Source organism: Eulemur rufifrons, chromosome 20, assembly GCF_041146395.1.
Source record: "Eulemur rufifrons isolate Redbay chromosome 20, OSU_ERuf_1, whole genome shotgun sequence".
NCBI lineage: Eukaryota > Metazoa > Chordata > Mammalia > Primates > Lemuridae > Eulemur > Eulemur rufifrons.
Window position 1 is genome coordinate 42,645,458 of NC_091002.1, and position 19,171 is coordinate 42,664,628.

The following is a 19,171-nucleotide window of genomic DNA, read 5'->3' on the forward strand; positions in this document are numbered from 1 at the left end:
TCAGGCTGACCAATGCTATTTCATCTCTATAGATACTGATCTACAGGTGGACATGTGCCCCAAACAGGACTGACAGTGATGCTGAAAAGGTTAGTCAGAACCTGCCACCATGTGAAGAAGGCAGAGAGGGACATAAAGACTCCTATTGTTATGGTTTGATATTGTTTAAGGCCTTCAATCCAGAGGTACTTGAAGGACAAGTACCCGCATCTCTGCCTTTTCAGATGCATGAGCAAACACATTATCACCGCTGCTTAAGCTTTGTTTCATGTCACTTGCAACCAACTCTTCGCAGACCCCTTGGGCAGTGGGACATAGAAGAGGAAATGAAACATAAAGAGGGAAGATGGGGTATTTTATGTAAAATAATTATTATACTTGTGAATTGGGTCTAGTAGGAAGAATAGCAGTTTCTAAGAAAATGTAATTATTTCAAAAAAAAAATTCTTTGGCCCTTAGTTTCATTATGTAAAAACAAAAACACTATATGGCAAGAGTCAAACACTTTCTAAATTCTAAAACAACTTGGGGGAAAGCTCGATGACCTATTAATAATAGAGCTAACATTTGAAAGTATTTTATTTATTACTGAAAGCAGCTTTTTTTGTAAGCACATGCCATCTGATGAACTACACATAAATGTTCAATACCTGAGAATGATTTAAATTCATTTTTGAATTAGCCACACTCCTTCCTATCAATCTTTGCAAATTATACCCACATCTACTGATTAGGGCCCAAAGTTTTTTTTACTAATTCAGGCCAAACTCATACTCATGTGCTTTCTTAGAAAGCAAGAGTAAGATGGCTGGAATGAAAATCTGAGACTCAGCTAGGCCCTAGGCTACAGAGGAATTAAAACCATATAAATAATATATATATCCGATACTCTCTCCCTCCCAACCTCAAAAGCAAAAACACTTCTTTAATCCAACTGCCAAGAGGGTAAACAAAGGCAGAGAGAACTTGGCTCATGAGAAAACAATCTATTTGTAGGCTGAACCTATACCGGGGAAGGATGATATAGATAAACTGTAAACTCTACTTAAGCAAAGAGGTCACTAACTGACAAACATAATTATAATCATTTATGAAACAATCACTATGCTAACAGTCCTGGATCTAGCCACAGGCTGTACTCAGGTTCTTCTGGGTCAAGCAGATGGAGAACCCAACAGATGAGAGTACTAGTTTGGCAGGCTGAAGGTAAGATCTGCAGGACTAAGCACACCAAGAATCAGTGGGGCTTGTCTCTAGTAGTCCATTTGCAAAGCTATCAGATCAAGGATGGCACCATTTAGTTCCTATTTTTAGAGGGAGAAGAAAAGCAGAAAAGCATTTACTACTCTATGAAAGTAAACCAAAACAAATAGACCTTTTTTAGATAAACAAAAGATAACCCAACCATAAACCTCTGAGAAGACACAGATAATCAAGCCAGGAGAAAGAAAAAGCCTGTGTCCAACTTTTTCAGGTTACATTTTAACCTATTCCAAGTGAGGATCTAGTATGTTATTTTCTAGCATATAAATCTTCAGACTTTTATATGCATTCTAATTTGATGTTTCCCAAATTCCTAATAAAAGCATATAGAGTTAATTTAACATGCCAGAAAATACTACAGTAAATATGACAGTGTGTCCTACTTTGCCATCAACTGCAGGTATAACTCTGCTACTTTCTAGTATTTGGGAACCAAAACCTGAACACATACCAGAATGACAACTAATGTACCAGTTACACTAGTAAGTGCGAATCTACAATTTCTGTAAGAAAAAACATCTCTAATACTGCACTGAGAACCACACAAGGATAGTTACTTCTTCCTGGTAACACCTAAACATAAGCTGCTTAATTTAAACCAAAGGTTTTCAAACCTTTTAAAAGCAGTGAAACCCTTGTTTCCAAAGGAATCTTAGGTGCAATACAAAAAAGGTAATACAAATTGGAAGTGTTCAGGTTGAAAAGAAGAAAAAAAATTCCCTGCTCCTAACTATCTCCCTGAAATAGTCAATAGTATAAACTAAGCCTGTGATGCAAATTTATGCCAAAGTAGCAGTCTACTGAAATGTAGAATCTGGGCCTAGTGGGCAATTAACCAAAGCATGAAGTTTGATGGCCACAGCAGAATTCAGTTTACTGAAAATTTCTCAAATAAAATTAGTCTGATCAGAATATGAAGTTATAGGGAGTAAACCTAAAGGGTCAGAACATAAAGTTTATACTGTGGTGATGTCTTTTTAACATTTCTACATTAAAGTTGTAAAGAGGCTGGGCAGTGGCTCACACCAGTAATCCTAGCACTCTGGGGGGCCAAGGTGAGAGGATCCCTTGAGGTCAGGAGTTTGAGATCAGCCTGAGCAAGAGAGATCCAATCTCTACTAAAAATAAAAAAAATTAGCTGGGCATGGTGGCGCACGTCTGTAGTCCCAGCTACTTGGGAGGCTGAAGCAGGAGGATCACTTGAGCCCAGGAATTTGAGGTTGCTGTGAGCTATGAGGACACCACTGCTCTCTACCTGGGGTGAAGAGCAAGGCTCTGTCTCAAAACAAAAACAAAAACAGGCCGGGCGTGGTGGCTCACGCCTGTAATCCTAGCACTCTGGGAGGCCGAGGCGGGTGGATCGCTCAAGGTCAGGAGTTCGAGACCAGCCTGAGCAAGAGCGAGACCCCGTCTCTACTAAAAATAGAAAGAAATTATATGGACAACTAAAAATATATATAGAAAAAATGAGCCGGGCATGGTGGCACATGCCTGTAGTCCCAGCTACTTGGGAGGCTGAGACAGAAGGATTGCTTGAGCCCAGGAGTTTGAGGTTGCTGTGAGCTAGGCTGATGCCATGGCACTCACTTTAGCCCGGGCAACAGAGCAAGACTCTGTCTCAAAAAAAAAAAAAAGAAAAAAACAAAAACAAAAAAAACTTGTAAAGAAAAATAGACTCTCAGGGATTATCTTTTACAGGGAATGGAATCAAAGGCTGGAAATGATGCTTTTACTAGTGAAGAAAAATGGCAGCTGTATTTTCTAAGTTAATAAGAATTAGGAAGACATTCAAGCTACTATAACACATTTCATTTTTGGCAAGCTCAACCCAAATTAATATGTAAGAAATTCAGACACTTGATACTTGAAGTACTCCAATTAATGCTGATGCAAGAATTTTTATGTAAAGATCTTACAGCCCCCCACTGGAGTTTAAGAGACAGACTTTTGAAATTTCTTTAAGCCAATGATCTAACTAAAAAATGTTAAGTTATGCTGGCAATTTTCTAAGAAGGGCAGGCATTTTAAGAAGATTCTCATGAACAGAATCAAAGTATCAGTTAACTTCACTGCTACCTGTGACAACACTTTTTTTTGTAAGAACAGATCTTGTGATGTCTCTGTGGAAACAGTTAGGACCTGTTAAGATAAAAACTATTTAGGCAGAAAGAAAAAACATTCTCGGTATTAATGCATTTTCTTTACTTCTTATCTTTCCCTCAGCAACAAATTTAACGCCCATCTATATTACTCATTGAATCAAACTGTGGTCACAGTAAAACCCTGTTTTTCTTTATAACCAATAAACCCTTATGTTTCCTGACTATTCTAGGATCTGCCCCTGAAGTGGTGAACAGATACTTTCTTTTTAGTGTATCACTAAGTCCTACATTTAAATTAAACCAATTACAAAACATTTAAATGTTAAAAAATAAACGTTATAAAGCCTTGCTAGAACAACCTTCCAATCTGGAAGCAATCACCCCCAACTCAATTTTTTTCTAAAACACACAGCCCCGAACAGAAGCAACTTATCTTCTATTTTCCTATAAGCTTGGGCAAAAGACCTACCAGATGCTTCAAGTCTTCATAGAAAGGCAGCTCTAATGTTTTCTCCTTTTCCTCTCCTACCCAAACCCCACTCCCACAGAACAGGCAATTCTGACTAGCCAAGGGGCAGAAGAATGCTCTTCTGGATTAGTAGATTAAACTGTGCAGCAAGACAGAGGTAAGAAAATAAAGTTTAGTCCCCTCTTTCCTTCAGCTTACTGGAAAATGTGCAGTAGTGTTGAGGCTAAAAAGTTTTTTTTTTTTTTTTCTCCCCCCCAGAAAGCAGAAGGATTAGAAAGAGAAAACTGCTTTGCAAATTGATGACACACTTGTACTGAAAGCTAACTTTGAATAATGAACATTAGGATAATCATATTAGAATACTCTTAATAAAGATAAGCAGCAGGCAGGAAATGTAACCAATTTCTGTTCTGTTCTTAATTACTAACTGCATTGGACTTTTACTGTTCTCTAAGTTTGATAATAAATGGTACCCAGTAATTCAATACAACATCAAATACAAAACTGCCTCCACATACACACGCAAAAAAACCACTCTGATTTTCTTCAAGTTTTTAACCACAATTATTAAATTTCTTATAATTAAGTTTTCATAACTATTTCTTTCATAGGGGGACTAAATTTATGCAAGGCAAAATGATATATTTATCTAAATACAGCATCTTGTACAAAAATATTTAGTCAAAGGAATATTTCTTGCCACTTTCTATAAACAATGTATGAATCCCTTTTACAAACAACTCTCCTCTAAGAGACTATCTCTCTGCCTGATCACCTCAATTAAGGGAGAGCACACAATCCCACCAGGCCCAGGCAGCTCATTCCACACTGAACAGTTCTGTTTACAAGTTTACTCTTATCTACAGAAGTCTAATTCACTTGGTCAAACAACAGCCTTTCAAATTTTTAAGACATTTCCTCCCTCTCCCAGTTAACCATGCTCAGTTCTTTTCACCATTCCTTCTGTGATCTCATTGGCCATTCTCCAATGGATGGGCTCTAGTTATCAATCTCCCTGGTGCCCTGAATAAACTGTTATTGTGGATGTAACATACACAGGTGATGGTCAATTCAGACAACAATACTCTCATTCTGGATATTATTTTTTTAAATTAATGCTCCTGGAAAGTGCATTTGTGTTAGTGGCAGCCATTTCACACATATGACATAAAATCTTTTTTTGAAAAACATGTGGCGCCTTTTCCAGCATTAGCTGGTTCAGCTGGTGAGAAAAAGGATACTTTGGATTGAATCTAAGTAACAATCACCAGCCTTTTGGCATCATCTCAATGGTAGGGATAAAAGCATTCTGTTTCCAAAATGATAAAACCAAATGTCTAGAACATGCAAAAGATTGAGATTCCTCTTCCAAATCACAAGATTAACTGCGATCTGTTATGAGAAAGCAGCACTCTGAATCATGGAAAGAACCCAGGGGTTGCCCAACCTAAACTCTTCTTATTTACACGTTAGCAGCTGAGGTGAAGCAATTGCTTGTACATAAGAGAGCTGGGTCTCAAGGCCACACTCCAGAACTAGGATGCAGTGCTCCTCCCATTACCAATGCAGATGAAACTCTGATCTCTGACATTCATTAAAAACAAACATGTACATACATGTGTACAGCCACACACACGCGCGCGCGCGCAAAAATGCCGGAACTTCGAAACCCCAGGTTTAAATGGCCTTAAAAAGTTAAAATGCTCAAACCAGCTCAAGTGGTGATACAGAGATTAAGAATCTGTACACATCTCAGTCAGTCAGATGATCCCATCACATCCAGAGAACTGCAATAAAAACTCTCAGCTGAGGACACTTGCCTTAAAGTACTCTTACCATCGTCGTGGATACCAACAGTCACAAGATAGTCACATCTGAAGGATCTCTTTTCTATCCAAATCATGATGATATTGTCTTGCAAAATGAAAACAACAACCTTGGCATCCTTAAATAATATGACAGCTTTTCAAAAAACAGATACATCCCGTATTTCTCCTTTATCATCTCCCCACACTAATACTTTAAGCATGTTCTTCTGAATGTCCCTTGGGAAAGCAGAGGCTCTGATGATCTTTTTTTTGGGGGGGAGGGAAGGGTTGGTAGGAGACTAGTCTGCTCTCAACTACCTCCAGGTTCCTTTTCCCAAATAAACTTCCTTTTGTTACATAAGCAATTGTGAAATGAGAACATATGCCCCCATAAAAACCTGTACGTGAATGTTCTCAGCAGAATTATCTACAATTTCCCAAAAGTAGACACAATTCGAATCTCCATCAACTGATGAATGGATAAATAAAATGTGGTATATCCACATAAATGGGATATGATTCAGCTATGAAAAGGAATGAAGCACTGATATATACTCCAACATGGATGAACCTTGAAAACATGTTAAGTGAATGAAGCCAGTCACAAAAGGACAAATACTGTATGATACAATAGTCAAATTCACAGAGACAGAAAGTAGAATGGCAGTTTCCATGGGCTGGGGGGAGGGAGAAATGGGGAGTAATTGTTTGGATACAAAGTTTTAGTTAGGCAAGACAAAAAAAATTCTCAAGGTGAGCCTGAGCAAGAGTAAGACCCCGTCTCTACTAAAAAATAGGAAAACGAGCCAGGTATTGTGGCATAGTCCCAGCTACTCGGAGGCTGAGGCAAGAGGATTGTTTGAGCCCAGGAGTTTGAAGTTGCAGTGAGCTATGATGATGCCACTGTACTTTACCCAAGGCGACAGAGCAAGACCTTGTCTCAAAAAAAAAAAAAAAAAAAAAAAAAAACAACAAACCTAAACCCAAGATGGACAATGGTGATGGTTGCAAAACAATGTGAATATACTTAATGCCACAGAACTGTACACTACAATGGTAAAGTTTATGTATACTTCACCAGAATTAAAAATAAATTTTCTAAAAAATGTGGCAACTAGAAAATTTAAGGCAACAGTAGTGACTATGGAAATAGATAAGGTCTGCTTGTAATTTTAACAGCACGGTAGTCTGGGTTCAAAATCAGGAGCATTCAACACTGATCGGTCTCTCTTCCAAAACTATGAATATCAAGCAGTTAAGATTCCTTGAAACAAGACAGCTCTTCTAGAGCTGAGGTCCCCAACTCTCTCCCCAAGACTTGGCTAGTACCAGCCTGTGGCCTGTCAGGCACTGGACCACACAGCAGGAGGTAAGTAGGGAAGCTTCATCTGTTTTTACAACCGCTCTCCATTGCTTGCATCACCACATAAGCTTTGCCTCTTGTCAGATCAGCAGTAGCATTAGATTCTCATAGGAACAGAAACCCTACTGTAAACTGTGCATGACCAGGGATCTCGGTTGCGGCTCCTTATGAGAATCTAATGCCTGATGAGCTGAGGTGGAGCTGAGGCGGTGATGCTAGCGCTGGGGAGCGGCTGCAAATACAGATTATCATTAGCAGAGAGGTTTGACTGCACGATAAACGTTAATGCACTTGAGCTGTCCCGAGGCCATTCTCTCACCCCACCTACACTGTCTGTGGAAAAACTGTATTCCATGATATCAGTCCCTGGTGCCAAAAAGGTTGGGGACTGCCGCTCTAGAACAAGTCCCAGATGTAATACAGAACTTCAAAGACCATTCTGGACACTATTAAATGAGTGACTCTATGGTAATGCATTAATAGAACCTAGGTAGCTCCCAAACCTTCAAGTATGTAAGAAAAATCTTGGTGGAGAGTTCAATTTCTTGGCAAATCTGCTGCACTCTAAGAGGCTGGGAAGAGTATATCACTTTTGGCAATGAAGGCCCTAATTCATTCTGCCTTAACGAATAGCTTTAATACAACTGGGGTTATGTCAATGAGATGTTCAACTACTTTTTAATTCTGCAAAATGTGGCAGTACAGAAAAAATCTTCGGAGAATTCCCATATGCTAAATTTTCAAATCACCTTAAGTTTCTTTCAAACAGTTAGTTACAAGAGTAGAACTGCAAAGGGGGAGAAGTCCTAGGAAAATTAGAACAAGAAGGTTGTGAAAGGTAACAGAATGATTAAAAATAAACTTTTAGCACTTTAAGCAAGTTTTGTTTTCTTTCATGTTGGTGTAGTAATAACAAACCAACAATCTCATGGTAAATAAATAGCCTGGTCCATCACATTATCAATCACCAAAATGATAATCACATTGTGATTAAGTTTCAATTTATTTTAAATGCTCTACACAGGTCAACTCAGAGCTTTAGTAAAATACAACCTGAAATAACTGGATACAGCTGGTAAAGAGGTATTTCTGCCTGTATATTACCATCATTACATATCATCTTTCAGCAGATCAATTTTCCTGATCTCAATTGATGGACTAAAAAGAACCCCTAAAATAAGCAGCAAGACAAGGGTGCCACCTCACTATTAAGGCAAAGAAGCTCCATTAAAAGGACCTTGCTTAGTTTTTCCCCCTACTCTAACACATCAGTGGCTGGCACAAAGTAAGCATTCAATAAATGCAGATTGAATGAGTGAGTCCCTGCCTAGAAAAAGCTTACAGATATGATATCCATAAATAGCTAAAGTAAAAAAGGTGATGTGTCACAAACTAAATGCTAGGCGGCTTCACAAGAGGGAGAGGTCATTCTCAGCAGAGAGGGCGGAAATAGCTGCTAAGCTGGGGCCACTAAGTTAGGTAGAGAAGCTGCATTTACTGCAAAAAAAAAAAAAAAAAAAAAAACTTCTGGCACCATTCCAGAGGCCCGAAAGCAAGTTCTAGGAACTACTGCAAAGAATCAGAATGGCTGCTGTGTCAAGCTTCTGAGTAATAATGACCAACGGGGTTGGAAAGGATGGGGAGCTAGAGTCCGCTGCCATGTCTGGTGGGCACTGAAGAGGTGCTGCAGGTATTGAAGCAGAGAAGCAGTATGATTCTAATGGTACTTTAAGAGGATTAATCTGGTTGTGTTCAGCAGGTCCCATAAGAAAGGTCTGGAGGAAGTCAATTAAGTAGAAGAGTGGATACCAGGCCTGGCCAATCATAAGAATCAACTGAGAGAGCTTACACTCATTTCAAACCTACTCAAAAGGTCTACAAAACCACCATTGCCTTAGGTATGAAGTAATAAGATATTGGAGCAATAGGGAAAAGAAAAGGTTCACAGGTGAAGCTTACAGTTTAAATCAAAATTTGTGTTTTCGAATAAGACTATATTGTTTCCATGGACAAAAATTTACCTGACCTATCAGCCACATGTCAACATTTTTTATCTCATACCTTCAAACTTCCACAACAAGAGGTAGGTTGACACAGCACAATAAAGCTTTTCTTTGCTAGAAAAGAAAGATAAGATGTAGTGATCCACCCCAGAGCTGGACATATCTGTGTTTAAATCCTTGCTCTGCCATTTACTAGCTTTGTGAACCTAAACATGTTAACCTCTAACCAGGACACTATCCCATTGTTCAAATGTCAGAAGGATTAAATGCGATGGTGCAAGTTAATGCTTAAAGCAGTTATCACTATTACTTTAAAAGAGATCAGATATTGAAATAATCACTTTGAAAATTCTGAGTTCACACCAGGGTATAATCTTTTAAAAAGAATCACATGGGGTTGCCATAACAACATAGTGTTCCTGTACACATAATAATGTGCATTCATACTTACATACAGTGTTTTTACACAATACTTTAAATACATCTGTGTGAGTCATATAAGCTAGAGTTAGCATACTCTTAACTTTACAAGCTCAGTGGCACTTAAAATGCTTAGGCAACAGAACACTTACAACTACCTTAAATAAACCTAGGTGACTTACATTAATAGTTATGTAGAAATGTAAAGGTGTGATCTAGATTTTGCATATTTTATGTTTTAAAAAATATGTGGGTCACTTGTCTTTTAAGATTTTCAGACTAAACATCAGTGCCCACAACTGGAAAACTGCTATTGTGTTGCTGCTTATCCTACTACTTACAGTATTTATTATTAATAGATTTCAGACAAAAAGTCTAGCTGTGAGCACCAGACCTAGCACGCCAGTGAAACCAACTGTCTTCAGGCTGTACTCCTAAGAGTGTAAGATGTGTGTACAGGTGGAGGGGAAGACCATGCCTAGGGCACAAGGTGAAAGCTGAGCAATCAGAGGTTTGGCCCCCATGCCTTCATCAATTCAAGAACTCACATAACATTTGGAAGTGGGGAAGATGCCTCCCTGCTTATAAAAGAAAATAAGATGGCAGACACCTTATACCAATCTAGATTTAGGGGGAGTGTGAGGGAGGAGCACCTTACAATCTTCTTCACTTTAAACACTGCGGCAAGGCAGGGACATAGCATAAAGAGTGATTCCAGCACTCTGCTGGAATCAGGATTCCACAGGCTTAGAACCACTTACTGTCCGTGTAAGTGGACAACCTGGCTTAAGAGAAATGTGAAAAGGGAAAATAATCCACAAGTGGGCCTAAGAGGACAAGCAAATATGTCCATTTATAATTATTACAGAAGCAGGCCACATCTTTGCATAAGACAAAAAGTTATTTTGATCCCCTAAAAATAAAATTTTCATGCTCTAACAAAACTACTCAGAAATAATTTTTCCACAGTAATAGGAAATGTATTTTTCTCACCATTCTTGAATAACAGAATAATTTATTTAAACCATGTTCTCAAGTTTTTCTACGCCATTTCCCAGGATCAAGGCTTAGCCAAAGGCAAGTTTTTCAAAAGCATTTTTGTAGCAGGTTTTGCCACTTGATAGTTCAATTTCTACACTTCCCCCAGAGAAGTTTTACTTGTATTTTTCTTGTTGCTGTTTGTAACTATAACTGATCTTGAACCAGGATTCCGAGCACTCTCTGCATTAGGACACTCCCAGTCTCAGCTCACCTCTTTCACAAGAGAAAGTATTCTAACTGTGGACTTAAATTTACAATTCCAATTTAAAATTTTAGTAAATTCTACCATATTTCCACTAGACAGAACTATCTTCAGATATGCCAGGTCTCAAGAGACCACTCACAAGGTTCTCAATTAAGTCACCAGCTCCCACCAGTAAAGGAGAGCCTTACAGATTTTCAAGTGAAGCGCAGGTTTTCACAAGCTCTTAAATGGAGCATGAAGTGTTCAGAAAAAGACAGAAAGGGCAAAAGCCAGCAATTATCTGTCTAAGCAAAAATAACTGCTCAGAGAGACAGAACAACACTGCCCTAAACCAAAACACTGGGAAAAGCAGCAGGACCACAAGCAGTTTCTTTTTAGACCCTCATGCAGTGATATAGGTAACTTCAAACCAGATATATGCTACTTCAACCGACTGCCACCTACACAATTTACAACCATACTCTCCTGCTAGGGGGTGTGGCCAACTTCTGTAAAGCCCATTGGGATTCTTGAGTGTAAGCTGATATACAAGCACAAAATATTACTATGAAATTATGAAACATTCATTTGAACCCCCATTAGCCAAACAGCTCACAGGAACACTATACATAAAGACCCATGTACAAGCACAGTACAGGGAACCAGCCCAGACATATTCTGTAGCTCATTTCATCATTGTGGTAGTGCCTTGATTTCCCTACTTGTGAAACAAGGACAGTCCTGAGAGAATTGAGAACAGTTTATAAAGTGCTTGAAAAATAACAAGCCAAGCCATCAATATTATAATACCATAAAGGCCAGTAAGGGGACCTTTACACTAAACAGCTCATCCTTATTCAAGGCATCACAGTCACATGAGAAGTGACACATAAACAAACAGCCCACAGCTGAGTGACTCAATTGCAAATCTGTACTCTAACTAGGGGGGTATTAGGATGTGCCCGTTTATTTTGAACTATTTTCAAGTTAAATCTTTTAACTTAAATCTTAAACCGTGGTCTATGTTCACAGCAGTCTTCAATTTCAAAGTCTTCTATAGTCTCCTCTCATTTTCCAAGCCTTTATTTCTGGAACACTGACAAAATTCTTGAAAGGTTCCAGGATTTCTCTAGCTGCTGTCCTGGAACTAAGTTAGGGATCAATAATAACAAGGAGCCCTGTGAGTACATCTCAAAGAACTCCTAAACGTAGAGGACAGTGAATTCATACATGGAGAGGAGAGAACCCAGAACTCAAACAGTATTAAGAATTTTGAATTTTTCATTTACTGGAATAAAAATGTGCACCCCCCAAGTCAAAAACATCACTTTACACAGTTGGCTCACATTTTACCTGTGACTTCACGTATACATATATCCCCCACATAATCAAGTTGATATATGTATCTCCCAATTGAGAAGCGTGACAATACGTGAGAAGAGCCTCTCCTTCCAGTGAAGCAGAACATGGATACTCATTTAAGTGAAGCCCTAAACTGACAAATAGCAAAGGCAGGTCATGACAAAACCCAGGTGTAAGGTGTACTAAGACACTGAGCGACTGAAGGAACATAATCATCCTCCCCTCACTTTCTAATTAACAAGCTCAGGCAAACAACAACAAAAAACCACGAGGTCACAAAGGCCACGCATGCTGGGCAACACATGGATGGCTTATCAAGTGTCTCAACGATCAAGGGGAAAGTGGCAATATAAACAAGAAAATTAGTGTGGGGCTTTGGTTTATACCAGTTTCAAACACCAAGTTTCCAAACTAACAACATAAAAGGTATTACTGACAGTGATGCACATCAGCGAAATACAGCCTTTGCTCCACAGTTAATACCACAAGCTCTTACAAAAACCAAGGGAGGGAAAACTCTAAGTTTAGGTGATGCCAACAACAAGCTCTGTGAATCTAACTATAATTAAATTATTTACATAGGGGAGCAATGCTTCTCTTAATGTACATGCCTCTTAGGCATGTAAATTAAACTCTCCCTGAAAGTATTTTACCTCGGTAACACACAGCAGACATTATGACATTCTTTTAAAGTAAAAGTCCTTTGGAAGTCCAAGTAGCTATTGAAAAAGCAGTTCACTGCACAACAGTCATGAGCATTTTGGTGTAAACCATGAATTAGCTCAAAAGCTTACAAAATAAAAAATTCAATTTTTTGTTCTTTCGTATCATTTCAAAAATGTCTATCTCACTAAAATTTAAACAGGCTATTATTAGAAAAACTATAAAGTGTAATTTTGGCATGTTTTCTCCTACACCTAAATGTACTGTCCCCAAATTACATCTCTAATACTAGGACATTTTATCTGTATTTAACTTATAACAATCATTTTCAACTCCAAAAAACCCAATTGTATTTATGTGCTATGTGTATATACATATACACCCCAATTAATGGAACCAATCGGCCAAAGTCTATTACAACTCATGCTATTTTGTTACTTACATGATTCTCAAAAGAAAAAATACACTTAAATACTGAAGTTTTTTCCTGTACCCAACCAAGTATCAATCCCTACTTTCTCCTTTATAACAAAACAGCTCTATCTTCCTTAACAGATTGCAATTTTCCCAATTAAATTTGTAGCCAGCGTCATCTTAAATAATCAACTAAGTATTTTAATTTTCAAAATATTAACAATTACTTTTGATACTTTCAACATTTGTTAGTAGTTACTGGGAAAGCAACAATTTCACACACAGTGAACCATATATACCTATGCTTTTAGAAATCAAATATATATAATAAATGAATGTGTATATGTTATAATGAAAATCAAAAGCCATTTTCACTTGACAAAAGCCCAGTGGTTGGTTACTTACAAGTGGTGCTAAAACAATCTGTTTAACGAGGTGAAGTTTTATTTTAATATAAATAGTATTAGAACTTTTCCTACACTCTGGTTTAAGGAGAAAGAGAAACTTAAGCAGATTCACAGTGGGTCTGTTTAAAATTAGTGATTTTCAACACTGGCAGGGCCAGGGTCTTTAAGAGATTCATAGCCAAATCTCCTATATTTTCTACACAGGGACTAAGAACCAAAATCAAAGGTTTGGTTAGTTTCAATATATAGCAGCTCCTAGTAAGGCAGTCTTAGGAAATTTTTCAACAAGGGTCAATTTAAAGAAGGAATTTCTACCTAAAGTTCAATTCAACGTAACAACCAATTCCCACACTTTAGTTAACTGAGGCTTTTTACTATACTTTAACAAATTCTTACAGTTGATCTAATATAAATTCAATCTTCCAGCCCAATCATTTCACCTTTTTTTCCTCCTGAGTGTCCAAACCAGGAAACCTTTGAAACTCTACGGAATACATGATTTCTAAGAGCTGACAGCAAGTCTTCCTTTAAGGGGAAAATGGCTATTACCACTAAGGACATCATTAAACACTGTATCTGATTTACAGTTTGGTAAATTGAAGGGCGGGGGTCGGGGGGAAGCACCCTCACAAACTATACCTCAAACAAGTTGTCTTCAAATTACTTATTTGTAGAATTTATGTAACTATATCAAACACCAAATACAGGTCAAAATTATCTGTTTAACAAATATTACACAATATTTTAAAATTATAAACAATACTATTTAAATATCTGACTCTTGTAATTACTAAAAAATTGTAAAACCAATGTACACAGTCTCTAGTGAAATACCTGTACCAAGCTCCTTTTCACTCACCAAAATATTACTTGGTAGCAATTGGATAATCCAGTGAAAAATTCTCCTTTAAGCACCAACTGGTTAACTATGTATCAAAGAACATACCCATTCAGTTCCCCATAAATTTATCTTGGTGTATCTATATAAGATACTTGTAACAGTGTTTTAAAATTACCCTTACGTATTAAGAACCACTCAATCTTTGGTAGCAAGAACAAGTTCACGGAAAAGCATGTTCTCACCAGATCTTTAAGGCTTTTAGAAGCTTACTAACTCCTGAGATTGGGTCATCAAAATAACATTAATTGAGTTTTTAACATTATATATACAAGGGTGCAGAATGCAAATTATTACAATATTAGCAACTTAAAAAATTTCTCTTAAACAAGTAATAAGTCATTTCTTATGTTCATAAGTGTTCAGAAGCCACTACTGCAACCAGTTCTAACCAGTTCCTTGAGGAATGTGGCTAGGCTGAAATTTTGGAAGTGCAGGCTTTGGTAGTGACCAAGAAGGAAGAAGTCTCTGGCTTCCCTATTGCTGCAGTTCCCACCCTCCAAAATGAATATACCCACCGGTGTGAATTGACAATGTGGTCCAAAGAGCAAGGCAGGAAACGGAGTCCAGATCCTCAAAATGGTAGTACAGGGCATAACCACTAGGCCACCTATCAGTTCAGTACAAAAAGTACAACCCTGTGCATCATGGTGCAAAAGCTGGGGCCTAGGTTTCGCATTGTGCATCTCACACCTATGGAAATAACAAGAGGAGTAAAATCTATAGAAATCAACACACCCTAAGAAGGTGGGTGCTAACAGAAGACTGGTGTCAACACTTTTGCAAAGGTGGTTGGCTACTGAGATAATGAACAGCAATTACAAGTCCAAATTTGGAAGGAAACAAAACTTTACAACCAACACTGTTGAGTTTGACAATGAAGAACTCAACATGAGCTTGATGTTTACCAACAAGGCTTTGCAAATCATGACACCCATCTACATGCTTATGAAAATTACTACCCCACAAAAATCTAACATCCCTCAAGAATGATTTTTAACTATCAAAGAGTTGGAAAGATTTGGGCTATGAAGAAGGGAGTTAATCAGCAATACCCCAAACCCATTACTTTCAGGTTTTAAACGTCCCCTTTTACCACCACTTAGGAAAGATAATGGTGACACATTCAAAGCTTAAGGTGGAAGAATTCCAGAGAAAGGTAATCTGTGAACCAAGGATGTGCCAAGGTGATTCGTCAAGAACACATGTGGATTGTCTGAGGGTCAACAGTTTGGAAAAAGTAAAAAGAGAAAACTTCTAAATGCAGGGTGGATTCTTTAAAAGAAATAAAATCACTGCCCTTGACTCACTTAATCCTTCGCCATGTTGCTGTCAGCTCACCAACTAAGAGTGCGAGTGTGTCTTGCTGGGCCCATTTTCCCATGGTCTGTAGAAGGCGCTGTGAAGCACATCCTGTTCTAGCTGTGGGGCCCTTCCCCCCTCTGCAGCCTTACCCAGTGCAGAGAATGCGCCCCCTACTGACTCCAACACTCATTGCCTTTAGCCGACTTGGCTGCGGTGCATTTTGGGTGGGGGCTGGTATTTTCTTCATGGCCATAAACCAGAAGCAACAATGCAGATTTATAAAGAAACTGTATCAAGCTATTCAAGAGATATTTTTTTTCCATTTTGAAGGTTCAAGATACAGGCACAAGAAGCATCAGCGATGGGAACTGGGTGTGTGGGGATGGACAGCATTAAAATGGAAAACACAGGAAACAGTTTGCTTCTTTTTCCCTCCTATGCCTTTGTCTGTGAAATGGGGTTATATCAAGAACTGTCCAGAGGAATTGGTGAATGCAAGAACATTAAGATGATTTAGTTGAGGGGGTGTGTGTGTGGCTAAAAAGGATATTAGACCTAGAGCCTGGTCTTGGTCAGAAGAGGAAGAAAAGCAATCGCGCCTTTTCCAGCAGACAGGCATCCAGGTTGGGGGGGAGGGGAAGGCAGGCAGGCAGCCCAGAGGAAAGAAGAGGTGAATAAGAGGGTGTTTAAAGAACTGCTCCCCATTCATTGCATTAAAAAAAATCTTTTTGCAGTTTTCTGGATTTCCATCTCCTAGCACCTTACTGCAAAGTTGGGGCTCAGAATGCTCTTAAAAGGTCGTGCAGACCAGGCAGCTGAGACTGAGAAAAGGAGGTGGCGGTGGACTAGGGTCAGGATAGGAGTGAAGCTGGCATGTTGGGGAGGAAGGACTGCACAGGGGAGGCAAAGACTTTCACTCCGTGCCATGCACGCTCCCCGCCCCCCAATCCAGTCCCCCCTCCCCCAGCTAAGGGTGGGCAGACCTGGCAGAAGGCTCGTTCCAGGCATGGGGGTATGCGTGGGGGGCTTGTGGGTTCTTCTTGGAGAGGGGGGGAGAATGGGATTAGTTCCAGGGATGGGAGAAGCTCAGTTCTCGCTGGGGGCGGGGTAGGGAAGATGCGATTAGCTGCAAAAGCTCGGGGTGGCCAGGCTGGCTGCTGGCCTCGATGGGTACATGGGGCGGAGAAGGGGGTCGGGCTGCAGGAGGAGGCGCCTGGACCCCCAGAGCAGAGCCCAGGTAGCGGTCCGTGCCGGGACACCGGAGTATGCAAAGGAGCGTGTGTGTGGCTGGAGTGGCGATGCGAACAACAATGCGCCCCGCGCTCGCGGCGCCGGGCTGGGCGGGCAGCCGCGCGGAGCGGGGGTCGGGAGGCAGGGCAGGGCCGCGGGTCCGCGCGCGGCGGCGCCGGGGCTTACCTTGACTTGGCCTCGAGGCGCGCGCGGAGTCGGCGTGCTCGGGGGCCGGACAGCGGCGGCGGGAGGATGGCGGCGGCACGGCGGTGGCGGAGGCGAGGGCGGGGAGGGCGCGCCCGGGGCCTCGTCGCGCTCCGGCTCGGCGGGCTCCGGCTCGCGCCGCGGCCGCGGCTGCTGCCGGGGGGCGCGGCGGGCGCAGCAGAGCGGCGGGCGGCGGCGGTAACGTCGTCGAGCGGTGCAGACAAAGGAGGGGCGGAGGGAGGAGACGGAGGGTGTGGGAGAGGCAGCTTCACCGGCGCGGGCAGGCAGGCGGCGGCGGCGGCGGCCGCGCTCCTCTCGCTCCTCAGCAGCAGGGACCGAGAGAGGGAGCTGTGTCTGAGGAGACGCCAAAATCCCCCTTAGCGCTGCCTGCGGGAGGGGGAGGGGGCACAAGATGGCGGCGGTCGGGGGGGGGGGCGGGAGTTCAGCTCATGGATCCCGGCGGGCGGCGGAGGGGAGACCGGGCCGGCTGAGGCGGCGGCGGCAACGGGCGGGGGAGGGGGCTGATCCCGCGTCTCCCCTCAGCAGACAATACAAGCGCCTCGGACCGAGTCCCCGAACCTGCCCTAGCCAAAATGGCGGCCGAGAAAGAGCGGAAGTGACGTAAGTACCTCATTAGCATAAGAGGACTCATTGTCCAGCTAAGTAGGGGGGGTAGTGGGGGACAGCACCCCTTTCCCCCATACCCTCCAGGGACAACTCTCTTACTCCCACCTGTGCTTACACCCAACTTTTCCTGAGGGATAGTGCCCTCAGCACCCCCACCCCCACCTAAGGCAAATTATATAATCCCCACTGAGGGGGAGCTCTCGCGAGAACCAGGAGTTGCCATTGACCCACTAGGAGGCGCCGCGGATAATGGCCGCAGTGCGCTCCCAGGGACCGTCTACTCGGCGGGCGCCTTCCTCTGGCCGCCGCGCCCGCGGCGGAGGCAGAAGCATCAGGCCGCAGCACGCCCAGCACTCTGTCAGGTGGCCGTGCTGGGGATCCCTGCGCGGGCCCAGCTGGGCCTGGACTACATCTGGCGGGAGGGGTGTGCGGGGCAGCCCCGGGCGGCTCCACGTGCTGGGAGGCCAGGGCTCTCACGGGCTGAGCAGCAGCAGGAAGGGGCAGGGACACCTGGCCCGTGGCCCCTGACGCCTCCTGCCTTAAATGAGGTGTGAGGGCCTCGTGCTTAACACACCGACTTGAGAGGAGACACAACCCCATGGATCTCTGGGGTGGGTATTCGGTATAAAGTGAACAGGGCTGAGTTTTGCAGAAGGTCCGCCGTTGCCCTGTGACTTGACATTCTCCCAAGTCACAGTGATGGACTCTTCTCCTTGGTCTGAAGAAAGCAAATCTCTAGTGTTTTGAGGCCACCCAACTGATGAAGCCTAAGGATGAGAAGTGATACTGCCAATGGGCCTCCACAAGATCCTTAAAAAACAAGCGTTGTAGTCCTAGGGACAGTAACTTTCAGTGCTCCCACAATCTGGATAGCATAAAACAGCACATGGACAGAGTCTGCATTGTGAATTTAGATCAATCCCAATGAATGCGTTACCCCCTTAACATTTTTGGACCCACCTTTTATAATCGAGTGCACCTGAGAATATATCATTGGTTAAATGTATTGAAAAGTAATAAATGCCAATCGTTAAGGATTAACCAAGCTTGTTTTCTTAATATGCATCTGTAAATACACCCGTCCTTTGCTGTTTCTTTAAATTTCAAGGTAGAATAGTTTCATCCACTTAACATCCCAAAAGAATCTGACTGAACTAACTGCAAGTAGTATAAATTGCGGTAACATATAGCTCAATGTTTGTTGTAAGACTTCAGTTAGCAAGTTTAACACTCTCGTTCAACACAGTATTCCATCAATTTCTGCAATTGTGATAAAATATATCTTTAAAGCCAAGTCAGTGTTTGAAGGGAAAACAATAGCTGAAAAAAGTTGTAGGAAAAGGGGTGGGAACAAAGCATTCGATTCAGAGAGCTAAAGGTAAAGAATCTAATTACACATTGCAGAAGA

The 19,171-nt window shown here is 41.4% G+C and overlaps 1 protein-coding gene across 2 annotated transcripts in view; it reads right to left on the minus strand.

Moving 5' to 3' along the window:
* ADNP (activity dependent neuroprotector homeobox) overlaps positions 1 to 17,211 on the minus strand; it is a 32,464-nt gene extending 15,253 nt beyond the window's left edge. Inside the window, exons 1-2 of one of the 2 annotated variants that reach the window (XM_069495467.1) lie at positions 17,119 to 17,211; positions 14,916 to 15,090 (exon numbers count right to left, since the gene is read on the minus strand). The gene's annotated coding sequence lies outside the window, so the exon portion shown is untranslated. The remainder of the gene's footprint in view (positions 1 to 14,915; positions 15,091 to 17,118) is intronic. The other variant, XM_069495468.1, reaches the window with a different exon arrangement.
* Positions 17,212 to 19,171: the final 1,960 nt, after the last annotated feature.